The sequence below is a fragment of the Triticum aestivum genome, chromosome 1D (assembly GCF_018294505.1).
Source record: "Triticum aestivum cultivar Chinese Spring chromosome 1D, IWGSC CS RefSeq v2.1, whole genome shotgun sequence".
NCBI lineage: Eukaryota > Viridiplantae > Streptophyta > Magnoliopsida > Poales > Poaceae > Triticum > Triticum aestivum.
Genome location: NC_057796.1, coordinates 259,734,151 through 259,740,423, shown reverse-complemented (window position 1 = coordinate 259,740,423; position 6,273 = coordinate 259,734,151). Strand labels below are relative to the sequence as shown.

Below are 6,273 nucleotides of genomic sequence, written 5' to 3'. Positions count from 1 at the left end.
TTTACTATATATATGCATCCGAAAGAAGCACCTCCCAACACGTTATATTTAGCAGTGAAGTTTAATAGTCTGGTACTACATAAATTACTCGTTGATGAGGAAAAAGGCAAAAACAGACTATAGATAATTTAATTGTATAGACTTTATACAAATAATAGGTGTGAAAGAAAAGATATAGACAACACAGTTGGAGGAGAACATGAATAAAACAAAGATTTGGAGTAATGGCACCACCATCTTCCATTAACTTTTCTGCTAGATTATCCTTTATAATAAAGTTGTAGTAGCTGTCCGAACCAACAACCATTAAAAAACATAAACAAAAAAACTACTCCCTCCACCTAATTTTCTGCCATATATTTAATCTACAATTTAGTAGTTCTCACACACAATTGACAGAAAATCAGAAGTGCAGCAGCCACGACACTCAAGCATTAGCAGTTCTCACATGCCTTTACTTTTGCAAAAAAAATGCCCGCAAAATTGTTTATTCAGATATACAGTATAACAGAAACCATCAATGTTTTAGTAGTTGACAAAGATCTTCATTGTCACGTGTTTCACCGCCTAACTATCTGCACTATCTGCTGACTGAAAAAAGGGTTAGAAGAAAATTCATGAGAAGTCAATTCTCTAACCTACAACTGCCAGGACATGGCAGCTTGGCAAGGAACTTCCTTGAAGAGGAGATTGTGGCGGACCAGCATATCAAGCAACAACATCAGCCGTAACTGGAGATTGGGATGGCCATTGAAGATGTTAACTCTCCCATAGAGGGTCCTGGACATGTTTTGTCGATACAAAAACTGATTAGTAACTTGACCAGCGACGACGTTGACAACTGACATTAGCCTCCTTCATGCCGCTGTAGTCTGTTTAGACAGCAGGTTTTTATAAGCTCGCTTGATGATCATAATTATGCTCCCTCCGATGTCCATATGTATACATAGGTTGTACATTAGAAGATTATGCTCCAACAAATCTCCATGAGGTATCCATAGGTTCTATGTGAGAAGAGCCGGGATTGCATCCCTGGAGAGCACAACACTATCCAAGCACATGATACAAAACAAAGTGATCTCAAATCCAAAGTTATTGTGTATTCAAGATAAACCTGCAAGGAAAAACATATAACAAAATATTGTAAGAAAATGAACCCGGTGCAGATGAGGAAAACAGTTTTTAGTATAAGCTCCTTTAGCACAGCCGAAAAAGTTTCAAATAAGGAAAATTGCTTGAGGTTGTTTTCTAACCAGGAGAGGAAGAGACGGTGGAGAAGCGTGATCTCTTTCGGGCCTGGGGGAAGAAGTAGCGTCCAATCTTTCCGATAATACTGCCTACCCTTGTTTTTATATTATTAGTTGAGTCTCTCCCACGTAATAACTTAACAACTTTGTTAGCACAATTTTCTAAGAATGATGTATCTTTTTCCTAGCCTACCCTTGTTTTATATTATTATTAGTTGATGGTCTCTCCCATGTAATAACTTAATAAATTTGTTACCACAATTTTTTAAATAAATTTACAATTTTCAAGATAAAAGAAAACAATGTGACAGCTTGCGTCGAAGGAGTATTTACCTCAGACTATGAGTGTCTATGATCAGGTCTTCTGTTGTGCTTGCCTATTCCTGCACAAAAGGCAAACATGACAGGCTTTGCATGAAAGTAATCTGGATCGAGGTGCAAAGCCGATGCGACGTTAATAAGTAGGTGCACTGATTGATGGATAAGACGGCATTTCCATCTCGTCGACAAAGCGACAGCATGGGGTGCACTGATTGATCCATGTGACGGCACCACCAATATCGTCAACAATGGTGGTAATAAGAAACAATGTTGGCATGGCATGCACTGGTAGATCCATGCGACGGTACCACCATCTAGTCGACAATGGCCGCGGCGTGGAATTTACAGGTTGCCTTATATATCAAGAATAGTAGTATATACCTACTCAAAAAGAGTAGTATATATCGACTAAAAGATTATGTATATACTGAATAAAAAAAGTAGTATACTGGTTCACTTAAAAAGTACTATATATTGCCTTACAAAAATGTTGTATATACTGCACCAGAAAAAAAGTATATACTCACTTTATCAAAGTGTATGTTATATACCCATTTGATTTAATTTTGTATGCTACATACTGCCGTGCACAAAGAGCAGTGTACGTACTACTTTGATATAGATGGTATATAGACAAAATACAGTACAATAGTATATACTTTGAATTAGTACTCCACAGTCACTATGTTAGTATATACAATATCGCAGAAATATTGTTCTAGCAATCATAAAAAAATGTTCTGGTATATACTAACTATTGACACCTACTCCGTCCCAAGCTCCCTAGGTTCACGGCAAAAAAAGTAAAAGGTCCGTATATTTTCAAGGGTTGGCAATATAAGCTAACATTTAGGTAGCTTTCTAGCTATATACTACATATTAAATAAATTCTCTTGAAAAATCCATGCATATCTGAAAAGGCGCAGATGTCATGCTTGGTATAGCACACAGTTTAGTAGTACAAGATACAGAAAATCACAAATGTATTTATACCTGAAAGTAATTATAAGAAGCATGACCGTATTGTTGAAGATTATTAATCCAAGTCCTACAGAAAAAATCTCAATGAAGCTGCGTAGCAGCCTTAGCTGTAGTGGAAGGCATAAAACTGATCGAGCAAACTATCAAATACATGAAGGTTCATATGGTCGATGCTATGAGTTCCACAGGAGCCTGAACCAATGACTGGCGCCGATGATGAACATCCGGCACAGCGTCTGCATCGACAGTTAAAATCATCAACCTGATTGGTAAGAAGAAAAACGTCTTCAAACAACACTAATCCTACGGCACACAGAACAGATTGTGTAATTTCCTTATTAAGAATTCAAAGGTCTACTTAACATTGCTTAGGCTTGATTTCAGATTAGTAAAAATCAAACGTTATGTTATGTCAAGCAGCTTTGAAGACGCACTAATGATCACAACCTAAATTGGTTCACGAAAGTCAGTCCGTGTGGGAATTAGCCGATATTTTCTTGTCAAACAAAGGTCAAGTTCTTCATACTAAACTGTAGTACACTGGACAACAGTAAGCAATGCATTGGGTATTATTCATGAAATCCCATGGTTCATTGCAAAAAAAGTAAAAGGCACGTATACTTTCAAGAGTTGGCAATATAAGCTAACATTTTAGGTACCTTTCTATATACTACATATTAGATAAATTCTCTTGAAAAATGCATGCATATCTGAAAAGGCGCAGATGTCATGCTTGGCATAGCACACAGTTTAGTAGTACAACATACAGAAAATCACAAATGTATTTATACCTGAAAGTAATTATAAGAAGCGTGACCGTATTGTTGGGGATTATTAATCCAAGTCCTATAGAAAAAATCTCAATGAAGTTGCGTAGTAGCCATAGCTGTAGTGGAAGGCATAAAACTGATCAAGCAAGCTATCAAATACATGCAGGTTCATATGGTTGATGCCATGAATTCCACAGGAGCCTGAACCCATGACTGGCGCTGATGATGAACATCTGGCAGAGCGTCTGCATCGACAGTTAAAATCGTCAACCTGATTGGTTTGAAGAAAAAAATCTTCAAACAACACTAATCCTGCGGCACACAAAACAAATTGTGTAATTTCCTTATTAAGAATTCAAAGGTCTACTTAACATTGCTTAGGCTCGATTTCAGATTAGTAAAAATCAAACGTTATGTTATGTCAAGCAGCTTTGAAGACGCACTAATAATCACAACCTAAATTGGTTCTAGAAAATCAGTCCGTGTGGGAATTAGCACAGACATTTTCTTGTCAAACAAAGGTCAAGTTCTTCATACTAAACTGTAGTACACTGGACAACAGTAAGCAATGCATTGGGTATTATTCATGAAATCTCATTATTCATCACCGACAATCCACACAACTATACTGTACTAAGCTAAATAGCAGTTGATCCTATGAACTATTTTTTACGAACTAACTAAATCACCAATTATAACAAAATTGTATTGTCCTTTGCGAAATTCAATCCAGTCAACCACTCTCGATTATTAGTCCTAACTGAAGCACCTGTTAACAAACTAACTAAACCACCATGATTTGGAAAAACAGAACTGCATAGATCACCATTGCAAAGCCAAAGGATAGTAGTATTGGCACAATTCATTGCCAAACCCAAGTTCCAGGAGAGCAGATTCTCCCCACTAACACAACAATCCAGTGGCACTCCACCTAGCACACCCGCTCCATGCCACCCAAGTTTCATGAGAGAAATTCAGAGAAGAAAATCACCTTGTCGGGCAGCCATTCAGAACACGGTGGAATTTGCTAAGCGGAGAGCGATCTTCTCCGGGCACTTCCGTGCCTCAGCGGTCCGATGAGTGTTGGGCCACAATAGGACACCGTTATTGTCGCTTATAAGCATCGCCGCAGAAGAGGAGAACGTCGTGTGTCGCAGTAAATGTTGATGTGACGGTCGATGGGAGAGGAGCAGCAGCAAGTGGGGCAGATCAACGAACGGGACACAATCCGCCTCACCGCGTTCCCTTGACCAGCCGTGTCACCACAACGGGACCGGAAGCATCCACCGCAGCATGCTGGTCCAAGAGAGAGGAGGCGGTGATTCATGGGGGCGGTGGAGGCGGTGAGATGCGACAGCGGCTGGATGCGGTGGGCAGTGACGATGGCTGGGATAGGCAGTGACGACTACGCTGGTGAGCAGAGCGGCGGCATGATCCATGGGAAGCCGGCGCGATCCATGGGAAGTGGCGGCCGATGGTAGGCGTCACAAGGTTAGGGATACGGGAGGAGGGCTTCTTTTTTTTAGCAACCGATGAAGGTCTTTTTTTTAGACAACGGTGATGAAAGGTCTGTTGGGCTTCTTTTTGTACAGCAATGATGAAAGGAACGTGGGCCTTCACTTTTTTTTGGCCGAATTAAGCACGTGATTAAGCAAAAAATATATGGGTTAATCTCCACCGTAATAACTCGGTCCCACCAGTTGAACGGCTCAAAATTTCTAATTAACGTGGTAATTTCTAGGGAGTCTGAAATTAGTATAGGTAGATATATATATATATATATATAGAGAGAGAGAGGGGTTCGCGCTATTCGTCACCCTGGGTGAGGAATAGTTATTCTTCACCCCCTCTCTATTTTGACATCAATGCACCGTATTTTTACGTTTTGTAAATTTTGTCTTATTTCATACATAAAAAAGAACGTAAGAAAATATGTACTCGCCGTAAAAAATATTTTATGTTACATAAAATTACAAATGTAAAAACATATTGTAAAACATACATAAAATGTGATTTTTCTGATCTTATAACTTTTTTTAGACCAAATTTTACATGTTGAATTAATATGCATGTAACTATTTATATTCTAAACGTAATTTATTTAGGAAGCGATCGTAAGATTACCTCGGTTGAAGAATAACTTATTCTGCATCCTGGGTGATGAATAGTAACACTATATAGAGATATATATAGATATAGATAGATAGATATAGATAGATAGATAGATAGATTATTATCCAATGATGTGTTGCCATCCTATGATGTCTGAGTAGATTTTCGTTGTCCTATCGGTGGTTGATGAATTGCTATGATTGATTTAATTCGCTTGTGGTTATGTTGCTATCCTTTGGTGCCCATCATATGAGCGCGCGTGTGGATCACACCATAGGGTTAGTTGTATGTTGATAGGACTATGTATTGGAGGGCAAGAGTAACAGAAGCTTCTACCTAGCATAGAAATTGATGCATACGGGATTGAAGGGGGACCAGTATATCTTAATGCTATGGTTGGATTTTACCTTAATGAACGTTAGTAGTTGTGGATGCTTGCTAATAGTTCCAATCATAAGTGCATAGAATTCCAAGTCAGGGATGACATGCTAGCAGTGGCCTCTCCCACATAAAACTTGCTATCGGTCTAGTAAAGTAGTCAATTGCTTAGGGACAATTTTGCAACTCCTACCACCACTTTTCCACACTCGCTATATTTACTTTATTGTGTCCTTATCTAAACAGCCCCTACTTTTTATTTATGCGCTTTTATTATCTTGCAAACCTATCCAACAACACCTACAAAGTATTTCTAGTTTCATACTTGTTCTAGGTAAAGTGAACGTCAAGCGTGCGTAGAGTTGTATCGGTGGTCGATAGAACTTGAGGGAATATTTGTTCTACCTTTAGCTCCTCGTTGGGTTCGACACTCTTACTTATCGAAATAGGCTACAATTGATCCC

At 38.8% G+C, this 6,273-nt stretch overlaps 1 long non-coding RNA gene across 3 annotated transcripts; it reads right to left on the bottom strand.

Moving 5' to 3' along the window:
• Window positions 1-215: 215 nt before the first annotated feature.
• On the bottom strand, window positions 216-4,859 carry LOC123181355 (uncharacterized). Of its 3 annotated transcripts, none has more exons than XR_006491649.1 (4): window positions 4,311-4,859; window positions 3,341-3,564; window positions 1,254-2,785; window positions 216-1,114 (listed from the first exon to the last, which is right to left on the bottom strand). It is a non-coding gene; the product is annotated as an uncharacterized lncRNA (long non-coding RNA). The 3 variants fall into 3 exon arrangements; XR_006491650.1 differs by having other exon boundaries at window positions 216-1,630; window positions 2,562-2,785; XR_006491648.1 differs by having other exon boundaries at window positions 216-2,785.
• Between the last annotated feature and the right edge of the window lie 1,414 nt (window positions 4,860-6,273).